Raw genomic sequence first — 17,094 nt, forward strand, 5'->3', positions numbered from 1 at the left:
TCAACGAGCGCTCCACTTCGTCGGCGAGTTTGGCCGAGTCAACTAAATTATAAATATCTATTTCATTGCTTCAAGATTGAGAAATTTAAAACTCACTCTCTCTCTCTCTCTCTCTCTCTCTCTCTCTCTCTCTCTCTCTCTCCTCTCTCTCTCCGATCCAGTTCTCCTCCTCTCTCTGTTCACAGGTACCCTCCGTAAATCCACCCAAACTCTTCTTCTGCTCTCGGGGTTCCATCGGATGACATTTTACTATGTGGAGGAACGGGAGGGGGAGAGAGTCTCGGCGTCTGCGGGTCCCGGGTTGTCCCTCGCGGAGGGTCATACGGTCTCAACTCCCGGGGACGGTCCGTCCCTCTTCTCTCACCTCTCTTTGTCGATGGTTGTGTAGCTCTCCATCTGTCTCTCCATCGTGCGCGCTCCTCTGCGTTGATCGGGTCCTCCCTCGGATCTTCGTTTTGATTGGTTCAACCCCGTTTGGTTTTTTATACTGCGCGTCGCGTCTCCACTCCCGTGGCGGCTTCTCGCGTCGGGTCTGCCTCTCATGCCCATCGAGGTGTGTAACGTGTCGTCGAGCTCTCTCGCTTCCTTTCGTCGGGGTTCGTCGGATCTCAGTTCATCCGTTCGTTTGTTTCGGATCTCACCTCTCGGTTCGTTCTCTTGTCGGAGAGAAGAGGAAGATCACTGCGGGTCATAGTCGCTCCGTCCTCCTCATCGTCTCTTCTCCGTCGGCTGGCGTGAATACCTCCTCCCTCATCCTGGTCCTTCATCGAGGGCGGGTCTTGGTCTTCGTGCGTGATATTGGCGTCTCTTCCGGGTCTCTACGCCGCTTGCTCCTCTCTGGAAGGTCCTCCCGGCGTCTGCCTGGCCTCGTTGTGGATTCTCGCGAGTCCTAAGCTTGGTTTTTAGGTTTTTTTGGGTCTTCTTCTCTGAGAACTCGGTTCGGGTCCGGCGCGTCATCTCCTGCCTCCCGTGGGAGGGGTTGGACCCTCTGTTGTTCATCACCCAAATCCACGATCTGACATTACTATGTGGATCAGAGGGAAAACCTCTACAGTTATAGCGGATCGGATCTTCGTTTTGAGGATTTTCGGTTTTTATCCCGAAATCGAGGTAAAGATCTAAGTTCGTTTTTGGTTCAGTAGATCAATAGTAAATAGGATTATATTAAAGTATTAGTCTTTGGTTTTTAGGTTTTGAGAACTCGGTTCGTTGTTTTGGAGCTGTGTAGTTCGTGTTTCAATGTTTGGGGAAATAGGTAAGGGGATTTTTTTACATCAGTCATTTTAGAAAACTAAACAACTAAAAAGTTAGCTTATGTTTGTATGCACATATTGATTGCTTAATTGCAAAGTTTCACTAGGTAAAAATATCGGTTTTACGATTTTACAGTTTTGGTAAAAATGAGGGTTTTGGCGTATGGTCTCCAAACTTTTTAAAACTTCGTTATTTGCATTAAACTAAAAGTAGGAGATGTTTAAACCCCTGTTTCCCATTTAAATGTTATTTTTCAAGTTATATACCATATATACTAGATTTTTGATCGAATGGGTGTGGCATATGATATGAAATGGAATATACTGAACTGTTATACACGTATATGAACTATGGGAATTGAAGTTCCATTTTATTATCTAAAAAAGTGGAAAATAGGTGGCGGTTATATATTGAGCTTTATATGTAAAAAGGGTTAAACCGAGAGTGTGTGTGCTGGTTTATACCACCGTATGAATAAATGAGTTTGTGAAAATACTGGAACTGTACAGGTGATTTTTGAATTTGAAACAAGTTAATTCGTTTTATTATAAATTGTATATATGATATTGGGACCGCAGCTTGTTACTATGAGAGCCTTAAAAAGCTCAACATTATATGAAGCCTTAAGAAGCTTAAGCGTGGTTCCATTGCTATATTCTTGATACAGTGCAACCACACATTTGTTTTTCAGTGTGGGTATCGAGATAGTCGGCTGGGTAGAAGTAGCCACTGGTGGATTAATGTACCAAGTGGATTCAATCGGACAATAATAACCACAATGATTGACAGTGTCCACCCAAGGTAGGGCTTGTTCAGGGATTTATGATCGCATAACCCGCACCAAGGGGTAGTGTTGGAATTAGTTATGATGTTTCTAAGTTGGATGATGTTCTAAATGTGCATATACATGATTTAAAAACTAAAATAGGCAAAGTCATAGGTTTGAGTATCGAGCGGAGGGATTGTACAGTGTATGGGCCTGTATCCTACCCTAACCTCGGGAACTCTCGCTTGCAACGATGCTGAATTATCTATCGCAGGAAATATATAAATATCTCCTATATTACAATATTGAGAATATGCTACATATGTAGCTACTTTCTACTAGTTTGAATATGTATTGTCACACATTGATGTAATATCTTCCACCTTACTAAGAAGTGTCTCACCCCAACATACAACCTTTGTTTCATGTCCTACACGACGTCGGTCCTAGTTGTTAGAGGGACTTGGAGTGTCTTATTGTGTATAGATTACGTAAGTGTTTTGTAGATGTAATAGACTTAGTTTAGAATGTCTTTTTGGGGATTGTAAGAACAGGTTATGTTTTAAGTACAATTGTATGTGTGTGAGGATACAGTTAGAAACTCTGGTATGTCTTTTAGATTTCCATACGGATGTTTATGTTTTTCGCTATTTATGAGATTACAAATCAGTATGAAACACCCGTATGTCCCTATTTAGGTCGGGTTGTATATGTATGTTTATTAGATATATGTGTATTATACAGGTGTAGTAGCACTCTGAGGCCGTATAAAGGGCTGGGGCGTTACAATTGGTATCAGAGCCTTAATCAACTGGAAGTGTGATGTGAATTACACTGCTTAGTTATGGAAATGCTCGGAGCTTAGGTTGCTAGGTTCTATAGATTAGACTATACCAGAGTTTAGGATGGGAATAAAATCTTAAGTTTAGCTTTGTATACCTGGAGACAAAAATCCATTGACAGACTTCTATGTTTTTCTGGATCAATCGAAAGGTTCAGAAAATCACAGCAATCCATCGACGGTTTTGTTTCTGAGTGGAAGGGCGGAACTTGAGTTAGAATAAGAATGTTGAGTTATCTGAGTACATCATTAGTAGGAATTTGGATTTGGGAACTGAGTCTATAATATTGTAGTATTAGCTGATAGTTAGGTTATTAAGCTTCTAATCGATTTTCTTAATTGCTTCTTCAAGATGGAGTCTAGGGATAATACTACCAACATTGGAGGCAGTAATAGTGAGGGAGCCGACCATGAGGCTGGTAGCGACTCCACGAGTGTACTGTAGGATTTCGTACAACAGCTTATGGCTAAAGTGGTGTGAACGAATAGGGGGTAGGACCGTCCCAAAGCTGAGATGAGATGCTCCATTGACCAGTTGACTAGACTGAAGCCTTCTGTTTTCATAGGAAGTGCATATTCGATTTGAGCTGAGAATTGGATCCAGAAGATCGAGAAGATCCTGGATGTTCTTAACTGCACAGAGAAGCAAAAAGCAACCTTTGCAACGTTCAAGTTGTCAGGGGAGGCAGAGAGACGGTGGGTGTCTGTAAAGAAAATGGAGGAGCATCGACCGATACCTGTAGCAATGATGTGGGCCCATTTCATAGATTTATTCTTTAAACAGTACTTTTCGGCCACGGTCAGAAATGCGAAGATAGAGGAATCCATGAGCCCGACGTAGGAGTCGCTGACAGTTCAACAGTACGCTTCCAAATTCCAGAAGCTATCCCAATTTGCTCCATTCATGATACCGAATGAGACAATGAAGGCTTGGAAGTTTCAGAGGGGTTTAAAGAAGGAGATCCGAAGGTAGACAATGATCTTGCAATTGTAGGACTTTACTACTCTGGCAGACAAAGTCACTGTAGTATAGGAGAATCTGTCGAAGGACACAGAGGTCCAACTCCCGAAGAAGTGGCCAGCACCTCCCAGATCTTCTTCTGGTGCAAGGCAGGGCAACTGGAAGAAGAATAGTAATGGTACATCTCAGAGCAGCACATCCTATCGTGGTTGCCCTACGTGTGGTAAAAGGCACTCTGGGCAGTGTTGGAGGACTATAGGGGCTTGTTGGCAGTGTGGAAAGCTGGGACATCGAGTGAAAGATTGTATCATGCAGAGCAACAGTAGAGCCCCACAACATCCATACAAAAGAGGTACGCAGGCGCAGCGTGGTGGTCAATAGGGGAGTACAGCCCAAGTAAGGGTGTATTCTCTGACTCCAAGCGACGCAGAGAATGCTGGTGATGTAGTTGCTGGCCTTACAAGGCTTAAAATCTTGTTATCTTATTTTGATGCTAACAAACAAGTGAAATTTAATGTATTTGTGTGAGTAATAATATTTCAGGGCTCATATATGAGAAAGTAAGGTCAAAGTGCTCACAAGGATAAAATGAAGCTTAAAAGAGTCAAAGTAGGGATTTAAAGATTATTGACCTTATTGGTCATGCCCGGTTTTGATTATGACAAATACTCATTGTATCTAATGAGTGTTTGAGTTTTTGTGCAGGAACTAAGACCATTAAGATCAAGATGTGCACAAAGCAAACAAGGCCTGAAGACCAATTTATAATTCAGTATTGTAATATATTTAAGTGGTCTGTTATATTAATTAGGGCTATTTGGTTTGTAATAAGCTCACACACATCACATGTATGATTTATTACGTAAGCTCAAACAAACCATGAATGAGAAAGGACCTTAGAAAGACCTTAGGGTTTTCCCTTCGGTCGACCGACACTGAACTTTTTCGGTGTCTTCAAATTGAACCTCAAATGACCCTAGGACTCACACATTTACCCATTTGTTTTTTAGGCACTTGAATAGGGCTTGCATGTTTCAAAACGGGACCGAAATGCACACATGGTGCACTTTCGGTCAACTAGTCAATTCAGTTCATTTTGGCCTGGTCGACCGAAACCAGGCCTGGGTCAACAGTTGACCAAGGCCCTGGTCGACCGAACCAAAATAGTTCAAAAATCCCCGGTCGATCGAAACCCTTTTTGGTCAACTTTTTGATCACCTGGTCCACCGAAACCTCCTCGAGTCAAAAGTTTGACCATCTGGTCGACCGAAACCTCATCGGGTCAAAAGTTTGACCATCTGGTCGACCGATCACTTTTGTACTACAACTACCTGGTCGACCAGAAGGTCCTCGGGATAAATCCCAACTATTTGGTCGACCGAACTAGGGAGTTCAAAATGCCCTGGTCGACCGAAACTCAAAAAATTGGGAAATCGCCCTCTCCAAGTCGACCGTGCCCTTAGTTCAATATTTCCCTAGTCGACGAACCATATGAGACTTGGTTGACCAAACCTATTCTAGTCGACCGAACCTCTCAGGTTGCCCTAATTTTTTACCGTAGTCAATATTCTTTAAATAGGGTTAAAATGCTCTAAACATAATTAAACTTTCTTAATTATACCCAATAGGTCCCTAACGGTCATATTTTCTCCTATGCCTATATATATGAGATCATTTGAGAAAATTAGGTATGGGTTAACCACTTTGATTAGGACAAATTCTTTGAAATTTTCAAAGCCTATACTACTCATTTTCTAGCCCCATTCACTCATGCTTTTCGTTTAATAGTGCAAACATCATTTGTACGTGGATTGAGTGTGTGTTTGGGAAGGTTTGCTCTCTTGATTGTATTTGTTTGACATGATTTTCGTGAGAGCCAAACCTAAGGATTCTTAGGGGGCTTTTGCTAATAAGCCTATCCTAAGAAGACTTGCTTAAGCTTCTGAGTATTGTATTTGTGTTGCAATTTCTTAGGAAGCTTGTATTTGTCTTTGGGTTGCAAAATCATTTTCAAAACATACTCAAATATCTTGTGTGATTTATATTGATATATTTGTGAAAAGATATTTTTGTTTGTGATAATGATCTTTGTGGCAATATTCATCAACTCACATATCCTTTGCTGAATACAAAGATTGAATATCTTTTGCAAACCGAATATATATATTACTGGAGCATCATATGATTGAGGAAACTTGCTCATTGAAATATACATATTGTCTGGCTAGTATCTTTGTGTGAACTATTATATTGAACATATCTTGCGATACAAAGATTGTTTGTTTAACACTCTCACATACACATTGCACTAATAGAAAATACTTTAAGAGTTGAACCATCTAAACCACATTGAGCTTACATATTGAATCATATTTGTAGTGTATACTATTGCGCGCATTTGGGTACATATCTGCTTTACACGAAAGCACAATCACTGTACCATCTGATTATATACACATTTGTTGTATATTCCAGGAACGAGCCTGAAGAGGGAGACTAGTCCTGGAATAGTCCCGGATTGGCTTAGACCCGGTTAGGAAAGCTAGGTGCATCGTCCTATTAAGGCATGTAGGTTAAGGTCAACCCCGCTAATTGACCTAGTTAAGGTTGAGGTCAGCCCTGTGTTAATTTGACTTGGTTGTAAACGATGCCGCTCCACCCTTAAGTGAGCTATTAGTGGAATCCTCCAGCTTGCGAGCTAGAGGCGGGGACGTAGGCACAGTTGTCCAAACCCTGATAACATATCGTGTGCCTTGTTTATATTTCTGTACTTTATATTTACTATACATGTATGTTATGGTGTGAATGATGCGTTTGATTTAATTTCCACATAATCTTTATCTACGCATTTGGAATTGCATAGAAAGACCCTAGGTTTGTGTAATACTGATTGTAGGATTAGTTGAACCTAGGAAGAAAGTTTAAAATTCCAATTCACCCCCCCCCCCTCTTGGGAATACACCAATTCTAACAAAGATGATATATGAAACCTTGAAGAATATGAGGACATGAATGAGTTGTTGAAAGCCAAGGCATATTAAAGTCAAAAAAGCCAAAGAAAGGCAAAGTGATAAAGCTCAAAGAATATGGAAGCTTGAAGAAAAGATGAACTCAATCCAAGGACAAAACATGAAGACTCAAGAACCTAAAATGAGAAAAATCTTAGAAGTTTTCATGTAAGTACTTTAATGTTTAAAATATCGTTTGAAATATTTTGTAACTCTTAGGTTAACATCTTGGACCTTAATACCTTTTAAAATATCTGAAAAGTATTTTTATAAAATCAAAATTTATTTTAAAAAAGTTAGAATCATTTTTGGAATGAAAAGCATCAAAAAGAATTTTTCCAATTGCTGTCAGTTTTTATATAGCCCCATTAAGATGAATTTTTATCTATCTAAAACTCATTATTTTAAAAAGTGTTCAACATGAAAGTTATAGTATTTTCTCTTAGCTTTCTTTTGAGACCAAGAATACCTAATTTTGAGTTATAAATAAAAAGTTATGGCCAAAACACTGAAGTGGGGTCACTACTATCAGACATCTGAACACTGTTCACGAGAGGGACTTCAGATGACTGAACAGCACACAGAATGACCTCAGACGTCTGAAGATTAAGTTCAAATGTCTGAAGATTTTCTGGACAGAATATAAAGAAGGCAGTAGCAGTTCAAACGTCTGAACTTGCGACTTCAGACATCTGAACACTGTTCAACGGGAAAATTTTTAAATTCTAATATTTTAAAATATAGCCGTTTTGAGCTCCAAACTTTCTCAAAATTTGGAAAACTCTCAAAGGAAACTTTTGCAACATGGAAATAAGTTTGAAAGCCTATAAATATATGGTTTTGTGAATCAAAATACATCTAAGAATTGAAAAATCTGTTTTGAGAAGCTGAAAGTACTCTTGTTCTTCCTAAGTTCTCTTGGTCACTCATTGAAAAATTCTTTTGCTGAGAATTCTGAAGTGCTGATCCTTCTTTCTCTGAGTTCCTACTGCTAATCCTCTTCTAAGAAGGATATTGGTGAATTCTACACTTGAGTTTCATTGTATTTCATATTGATATTTTACATTCGAAGTGTAGACACCCTATCTTTGTCATAGCCAAATAGAACAAGGGGTCCTCTCTTATTATTTTAATTATTATTATTATTACCTTATTATTATTATTATTATTATTATTATTTTATCATTATTATTAGTATTTTTATTATTACTTTCTTGTAATCATTTTTATCATTTATTATTATTTATTACTAGTAGTATTATTAGTATTACTTTACTATTATTATTTTGGATATATTTATTATTATTATTAATTATTTTTATCACTTTTATTATTATTATTATTATTATTATTATTATTATTATTATTATTTTCATATATTATTATTATAACTATATTATTATTATTATTATTATTATTATTATTCTTATTTTCATACATTATTATTATTACTTTATTTTTATTAGTTTGCTATTATTATTATTTTCATATATTATTATTATTTCTATTATTTTGCTATTATTATTATTATTATTATTTATCATTGCTTTTAATATTTGTATTATTACTTTATTTACTAATTATTATTATTATTATTATTATTATTATTATTATTATTATTATTACTACTACTACTATATCTATTATTACCATAAAAGTATAAAAATAATAATAAAAAAAAAGGAAAAGAAAAGAAGGATTTTTAGGGTTGAAAATTTTATAAAAGAGGGGCGCAGCACAGCACATTCGCCGGGGGGGAAGAATCATTAAGAAAAAGAAACCTAAGCTATCCCCCCTCTCTACTCTCTTTCTCTTTCACGCCCACAGCCGCCACAACACCATCCTTCCATGCACAGGGGGGCGGAGGCCGCAGACCATATTCTCTCTTTCTCCTCTCCATCTCACCTCACCAGCAATCTCCCTCTCGTTTTCTTTCTTTCCAAGCCGCAGCAGTAGCAACTCCAGGCTCTCCACTACTGCCAGCCTAGCACCACTCCACAGCAACTCCACGACCCTCGTCTCCGCAAGCCTTCCAGTTCCAGCCATACACCCAGAGACGACCCTCGCTCCCAACCTCACACCCGCTCCAGACCATTCACTCCGGCAACAACCCAGCCATCTTCACGGCCGCTTGTAACGCCTCCGGCCACCGCACCATTCCCAGATCCAGTCTGGCAGCCCCCTGCGTCCCTACAACCACAACCAAACCCAACCACCCATTTCCTGCTCCAGAACACCCGAGAGTCTCCTTGTCTGCAGCAACTCTGGGCATCACAGCTGCTCTGCCGCAACTCTGAAACTCCGTAGCACCACCCTCACCATCTTCAACTCAGGCAGCCCCTCACCGTCGCTTCGTGCACAGACCATCACCGCAAGCACCAGCAGCATGCCAGCTCCGGCATCTTCGCTGCTCACGGCCACGACCACATCACCGGCCATCTTCCCACTCGCCAGCAGCCACCACCGAGCCTCCACCAGCACCCTCGAATTTTTGTTCATATTTAAATCTTTATTGTTTTTATTTATGCATATTAAATACTAATTGATTTATTCTTTTTGGGTGCAGGATTTTTGTTCATATTAAATATTTGCTTAATATTTAAATATTATTATTGAACTTGTGTTATTTAAGTCATAGCTCTTTAGTGTATGGTGTAATATTGTTGTTTATTGGTATTTTTGTCATGTATATATTTAGGTAATATGGTAATATATTATTTCATATTGTTTTTATTATTATGGTTTATTAGGTTATAAGGTTGTTATGCATATATAATTTAGGTATATTAGGGTGTATTATATTTTTTCTATTATCATGTATATGATATAATTCATTATTTTGTATTGTACGTAATATAATGGTTGACCATGTAGTATTGTATTATTACCATGTTAACTGTTTAGGATTGTATATCGAATTTGATTTGATTTATTACTATAAGTTTAGAAGTTACCATACTCATTGTTTACATATTAGTAATAGGTTGAATAGGTTTCCATAAGTTCATTATTTGTTTGTCTTTAATTTGATTTGTTCCATTAATTAATTGCTTATATACGTTTGTGTATTGAATCTTTAGGTGTCAATATTAAGGTAAATAAAATATGTATATTATTATTACTATAAATATGGTTATTATTCCTATCATTATTTATTATTATCCTTATCATTTATTGCTTACTATTATTATCATATCTATTATTTACTATTATTATTTATTCATTGTTATTACTATTATATTTACTACGTATATCAGTATGGTATCATTATGATATTATATACCACTATTATAGTGTAGCGTCACAATATTAATATGATATTATTAGTATAGGACTATTATTATAGTAATATGTTTTTATTATTGTCAATATTATCATCACTTTTAATTAGTACTAATGTTAAATATTTTTAGTATTTTTGTTCCTTGGGTATATTTATATTTTGTATCATGTATTATGATATTTATTTTTATTACTTTATAGTATTATTTATTTTCGTGTATGTTTATCCCTATGATTTTAATGCTAGGGTATTAGCCTTCGAGCTTCACGTACCTTTAGTTCTGAGGGAATATATATAGTACATATATTTTTGTATTATTTATTTATTTATTTATTTATACTACATGTATATTTGTAAATCCACTAATAGAGGGGTAATTTGAAAGACTTATTAGATTAACTTAGGGATAATTCTGAATTAATTAAGTACCGTTCGTAAGAACGGGCGCGTAGGGGGTGCTTGTACCTTCCCCTCGCGTAACCAAACTCCCGACCCCAGCTCTGGTAACGTAGACCCATTTTACCCCTAACGGGATAGTAATCATGTGTTCTAACCACACTAAAGGTTAGTGGCGACTCCGAATTTCTTACTTTTCCTTGAAAATTTAAATTCATTTTTATTTCGCCACCCCGGGGGCGCTCCGGGACGTTGCAACACAAAGTATATAGTGCTGAAATTATACTAACTTGCTCTTTGAGAGAGTATATTTGTACGCAGATCTTATCTTGCGTTTCTTGTAGTTCTTTAACGTTCCAAGGGTTGTTTGGATCGTTGGCTAAGTAAGGGGACATTGCTTAGAGAGGCGGGCTCTAACCTATCTAAGGAGTGACCAAACGAGGGAATATCGTTTGGAGAAAGCGGGCTTTAGCCTTAACCAAGGAGTGTTGTAATCGGTATTGTTCCACCCATCAACGGAACTGAACTAGTAAATCCTTTGGTGGTTTTCCAAAGGCGAGGATGTAGGCTGGGTATAAGCCAAACCTCGTAAAAATCCCCGTCTCACTCTCTTTTTCCCTATTCTTTATTTTTAGTTCATATACAATTGCGTGGATGTTTTAAATATCTAAATTATACATACTACGCATATTTGGAAATCAAGTAAACTTAGAGTCCAATTTTGATTTGGGTTGCGGAAACCGAAAGGGAGTACGTTGGTTACACCATATCTTGTGGAAACCTTACGAGAGTACGTTACTTGGTTAACATCCCAAAGATAAATTTACCAAGAGTTTATTTAAGTTCTAAATATTTGGAAAGAGTGATTTGATTCATCTATACAAGGCTTTACATCGGCAAGCATAAATTCTTATTCACTCTAGGGCTTGGTTCGAATTTGGCTAATATCAACAAACAACCATTTTGAGTTTTTATATTACATAAGTGTTGTGTATTGGCTTGTTTGTTTGTTTTCTAATTATAGTTGATTGGTTTGGTTGAATGATTGGATGTTTGTATGGTTAAGAATTAAATAAAGAAACTAAGTTCTTGAGTGCTTAACAAATTAAACAAATAAGTCACGAATTGGTTAAAAGAAATAAAATAAGTTTAAAAATTCTAAAAAGGAATTAAAAGAAATTTTTAAAAGCCAATTTACCCCCCTCTTGGGAAGCTATTCCTAATTTCAGTAGTCATAGGTACCATTTACATGCTTTCTCATAAAAATGTTATATTATTCTATTCAGGGGCAACGCATTCCTTTATCTCCCGAGGATTCGTTAAACTGTGTGGATTAGAGGTTCAACAGTTAGATTATGAACTGGTAGTGGCTACGCCATCTGGGTCTATAGTCATATGTAGTAAAGTAATCCATGACTTTCTAGTAGAAATTCAGGAGAGGGTACTACCAGTTAGTCTTATTGTGTTTGACATGCATGGCTTCGATATCATTCTAGAGATGGATTGGTTGTCTACCATTTATGCTAGTATCAATTGCCACAGGAGAGAGGTGGTGTTTAGACTTCCAGGGGAGAAGAAATTCAAGTTCTTAGGGTCGTGTGTGCATTTAGCACCACAGATCCTTTCAGTTATGTAGGTTAGGAGGTTACTCCTGGAGGGATGCCAAGGGTACCTGGCGTTTATGAAAGACACGCCAGAAGAAGAACGTAAACTGGAGGGGATTCCTATAGTGTGCGAGTTCCTAGACGTGTTTCTAAAGGACTTGTTGAGATTACCTCCAAATCGAGAGGTGGAGTTTGTTATAGAGTTGGTTCCAGGTATGACGCAAATATCGAAAGCTCCATATCGTATGGCTCCAGTAGAATTGAGAGAGTTGAAGGAGCAGCTTTAGGAGCTACTAGATAAGGGGTACATTCGACCGAGTATTTCACCCTAGGGAGCACCGGTGCTATTTGTAAAGAAGAAGGATGGATCGATGAGGATGTGCATCGACTATAGAGAGCTTAATAAGGTGACGATAAAGAACAGATACCCCGCTACCCATGATTGCTGATCTATTTGACCAACTAAAGGGCACACAGATTTTCTCTAAGATCGATCTATAATCTGGGTATCACCAGCTGAAGGTGAAAGCGGAGGATGTTTCGAAGACAGATATTTGAACCCGGTATGGCCATTATGAATTTATGGTTATGCCTTTCAATTTGACAAATGCACCTGCGGCATTTATGGATCTGATGAACAGGGTCTTTCATGAATACTTAGACCAGTTCATCATGGTATTTATAAATGACATCCTAGTGTATTCTAAGAGTTCTGTAGAACATGAAGTTCATCTGAGATTGGTACTACAAATGCTCAAGGAAAAGAGGTTATATGCTAAACTAAATAAATATAAGTTCTAGCTGGAACAGATTGCGTTTCTAGGGCATGTAGTGTCCAAAGAATGGGTATTAGTGCATCCGAGTAAAATAGAAGCAGTAGTGGATTGGGTGAGATTGAAGAAGGTTCAGGAGGTTAGAAGTTTTTTGGGTCTTGCAGGATACTACCGACGGTTCATAGAAGGGTTCTCCCGTTTATCTGGTCCTTTCACACTACTCATGAGGAAGAACGTAAAGTATGATTGGACGGATGAGTGCGAGCTGAGTTTCTAGGAGTTGAAACAGCGATTGGTTACTACTCCCGTATTGACCATTCCATCTGGGATGGTGGATTTGTTATCTTCAGTGACGCCTCTAAGAAAGGTCTCGGGTGTGTTCTAATGCAGCATGGAAGATTGATTGCTTATGCTTCTCGTCAACTCAAAGAGTACGAGAATAACTACCTGACACATGATATGGAATTAGCAACGATAGTGTTTGCATTGAAAATTTGGAGGCACTACCACTACGGTGAAAGGTGCGAGATTTTTACCGACCATAAAAGTCTTAAGTACATTTTCACCTAGAAGGAGCTGAATATAGGGCAGCGTAGATGGCTTGAGTTGATAAAGGACTATAACTGCACCATTAGCTATCACCTAGGAAAAGTGTTAGAATTGGTGTATTCCCATGAGGGGGGGTGAAATGGAATTTTAAATTTTTCTCCTAGGTTGAACTAAATGTTAGCAAAATATTACAACCTAGGGTCTTTCTATGCAGTTCCAAATACGCCGATAAATATAATATATGGAAATTTAAATCAACCGCATCATTCACATAATAACATACATGCGTAGTAAATATAAAGTGTGGAAATATAAGCAAACACACGATATGTTATCAGGGTTCAGCCAACTGTGCCTACATCCCCGCCTCTAGATCGCAAGCCTGAGGATTCCACTAATAGCTCACTTAAGGGTGGAGCGGCATCGATTACAACCAGGTCACTTAGCACAGGGTTGACCTCAACCTTAACTAGGTCAATTAGCACGGCTGACCTCAACCTACATGCCTTAACAGGATAGCGCACCTAGCTTTCCTAACAAGGTCTAAGCCAATCTGGGACTATTCCAAGGCTAGTCTCCCTCTTCAGGCCCGTGCCTGGAAATACATCATATGTGTATCACAATCAAATGGTACAGTGATTATGCTTTCATGTAAAGCAGATGTGTACCCAGTTACGTTCAATCACATACACCACCAATATGATTTAATATGTAAGCTCAATGTGGTATTAAGATGTCTACCCTCAAATAGATTTACTATCGGTGTAATTAGTGCGTGAGAATGCAAACTAGTATAATCTTTGTGTCACAAGGTATTCAATCAACGTGCTCAAACAAAGATATTAATCAACCAACATATATGTATATATATATATATATATATATATATATATATTTCAATCACCAGATTTTCTCAATCATATGATGCTCAAGTAATGCATATGTTTGGTTTGCAAAATATATGTAATCCTTGTATTCAGCAAATAATAGACGAGTGAATGATTATTACAACAAAGATCACTATCACATAAACAAATATCTTTTCAAAGTTATATCAAAATAAATCCCACTTCTGAGTATTGCATATCCATTGCAATATCTTGTGAAGTTTAATACAAGTCTTCTTAGGAGAGACTTATTAACAAAGTCCCCTAAGAATACTTAGGTTTAGCTCTCAAGAAAAATCATATCAAATAATCACCAAACAAGGAGAGCAAACCTTTCAACACAAACACTCAATCAACTTACAAAGAGTTTAATCAATATGAGAAGGTAAGTATGAGTGTAGGAGGCTCAAAAATGAGTATTATAGGTTTTTAGGTTTTCAAAGAATTTTCACTAATCAAATATACTAATCTCTTACTAATCTTAGCAAATGATGGGCCATAAATAGACATTGGAAGAATTATAGCCGTTAGGACATGTAAGGTATTATTAATATTGTTTAAGATCATTTTAACCCTAATTAACCCTGTTTAAAAATGTTTAACTATGGTAAAAATCAAGGCAACTCGAGAGGTCCGGTCGACTAAAACAGTTTCGGTCGACCAAAGTTCAGATGATTCGGTTGACCATGACATTTTTTAACTGAGGGCTCAGTCAACCGAAAGTGGGCGATTTCCACTTTACCGAGATTCGGTCAACCATGACATTTTGAACTGACTGGTTCGGTAGACCAGACAGTTGGGATTTCTCCCGAGGACCCTCGGTCGACCAGGTAGTTGCAATACAAATTTGGCTCGGTCGATCAGATGGTCAATTTGTTGACCTCAGGGGGTTTCGGTCGACCAGGGGATTTGAACTACATTGGTTCAGTCGACCAGAACCTTGGTCAACTATTGACCCAGTCCTATTTCGGTCCTTTTTCATCCAACAATCACCCTATTTCAAATAATCAAACATGTTTATGCATGAGTGAGTGTTCTAGGGTCCTTTTTAGGTTCTTTTTTAAGACATCGAAAAAATTTGGTGTCGATCGACCGAAGGGTAATCCCTAAGGTCTTTCTAAGTCATTTTCATTTTGATCTTACACATTACATCATGCAGGTGATGCATGCAATTATTACAATCAAAGCCTTATTTACTATTACAGACCATTTAAATGATAATGAAATAAAGTACAACATGTATAGAGTCTTCCAACTTTAAGCTTTAATGTGCCATCAACATATCTGCTAGTATAGACTTGCACATGAACTAGATACCATTAAATACATGAGTATTTATCATTATCAAAACCGTGATATGACCCATGGAGTCAACAATCTCCCCCTTTTTGATGATGACAAATACATCAAGCAAAAATATGGGTACAGCCTAAGAAGGCTCCTCCTATCAATATGCATTAAATAAAAACCAATTTTAACCCAAATATTTTTGCCTCTTCATCTCCCCCTTTTGACAACAGCAAATAGGGTCATATGATTTAACACTTTAGGCAATGGGTAAGTGTTACATTTATACATTATAAGTCTTGGAAAGATTTTGAAAAAATTTGGCAAAGTGCCGTTTGAAAATTGGACTTTCCAAAACAAATCTTGTATAACATGTAACCTGTTTGAGTTTATATATCCTAGCAGTTTATTCACAACTACTCAAACAATTCTGTATGATCCAACCAATAGAATATAAAGCTCAATAAGATCATGCAATAAAATGTAAAGTCCAAGGGCATCATGGAGTAGACATACGAATTATGCACACAAGCAACAATCAATAGTCACAAAGTCTAAGGCAATAAAACATATCAACTGTAAAATTTGTTTCTTAGACTTGTAAATTTTACTTGAAAGCTCCCATTAAATTTATGTAAACTATGAAATGTCTAGGAAGCATCTACTTATACTGACATTAATTATGAGAATTCATTAAGTTTCTAATACAGTATAAGTAATGAAACAAATCGAGCTCAAAAAGTTAAAGCCAATTAATAGTATAGGTCCACTGAGCTTGGTGAGTTATAATTCTCTTTTCAAGGATGGGGCTTAATGTAACGACCTGCTTAATAAAATGATTTTTTTTTATGTTTTATTTTTATATATACTATGATATTCTACATGCTCTGATACCATACTGGGGGAAAAACTCAATCATAAACCTAAGCAGCGAGAAACATAAATCACATAGACATTATCATTTGAACATATATATATATATATATATATATATATATATATATATATATATATATATATATAATACCACACAATACCAGAGTACTACATGTTTCCCAAAATATGTACATATATTTGTTCCCCAAAAATACCCTCAACTAGCTAGGGTATACAAAAATACTCCCAAAATGTACTCACTCTCTGACAGGGCACTACAGAAGTCCCTCTATCTACGAGCCTGGTCTGCTCGCCTACTTGGATCACCTGAAAAATAATTCAACACTGGGATGAGGCAATGCTCAGTAAGACGAAATATGCTATTACTAGTGTGTGGCAAATGAGCTACTATATCATGAAATCTATTTTCAAATAAACATGTATAACTGAATATATAAACAAAGTATAAGTGATAAAATCTACCCCCCCTGTCCCTATCGCTTAACATGACAGTATTGGGGTTTATTATTCAAAATACTTCTAGTATAAGTAAGTATGTGCCCTGTTTCTGCAAATCTATACATATTTAATAATAACTGAAAATGTTCC

Source organism: Malania oleifera, chromosome 1 (assembly GCF_029873635.1).
Source record: "Malania oleifera isolate guangnan ecotype guangnan chromosome 1, ASM2987363v1, whole genome shotgun sequence".
NCBI classification, from domain to species: Eukaryota; Viridiplantae; Streptophyta; class Magnoliopsida; order Santalales; family Ximeniaceae; genus Malania; species Malania oleifera.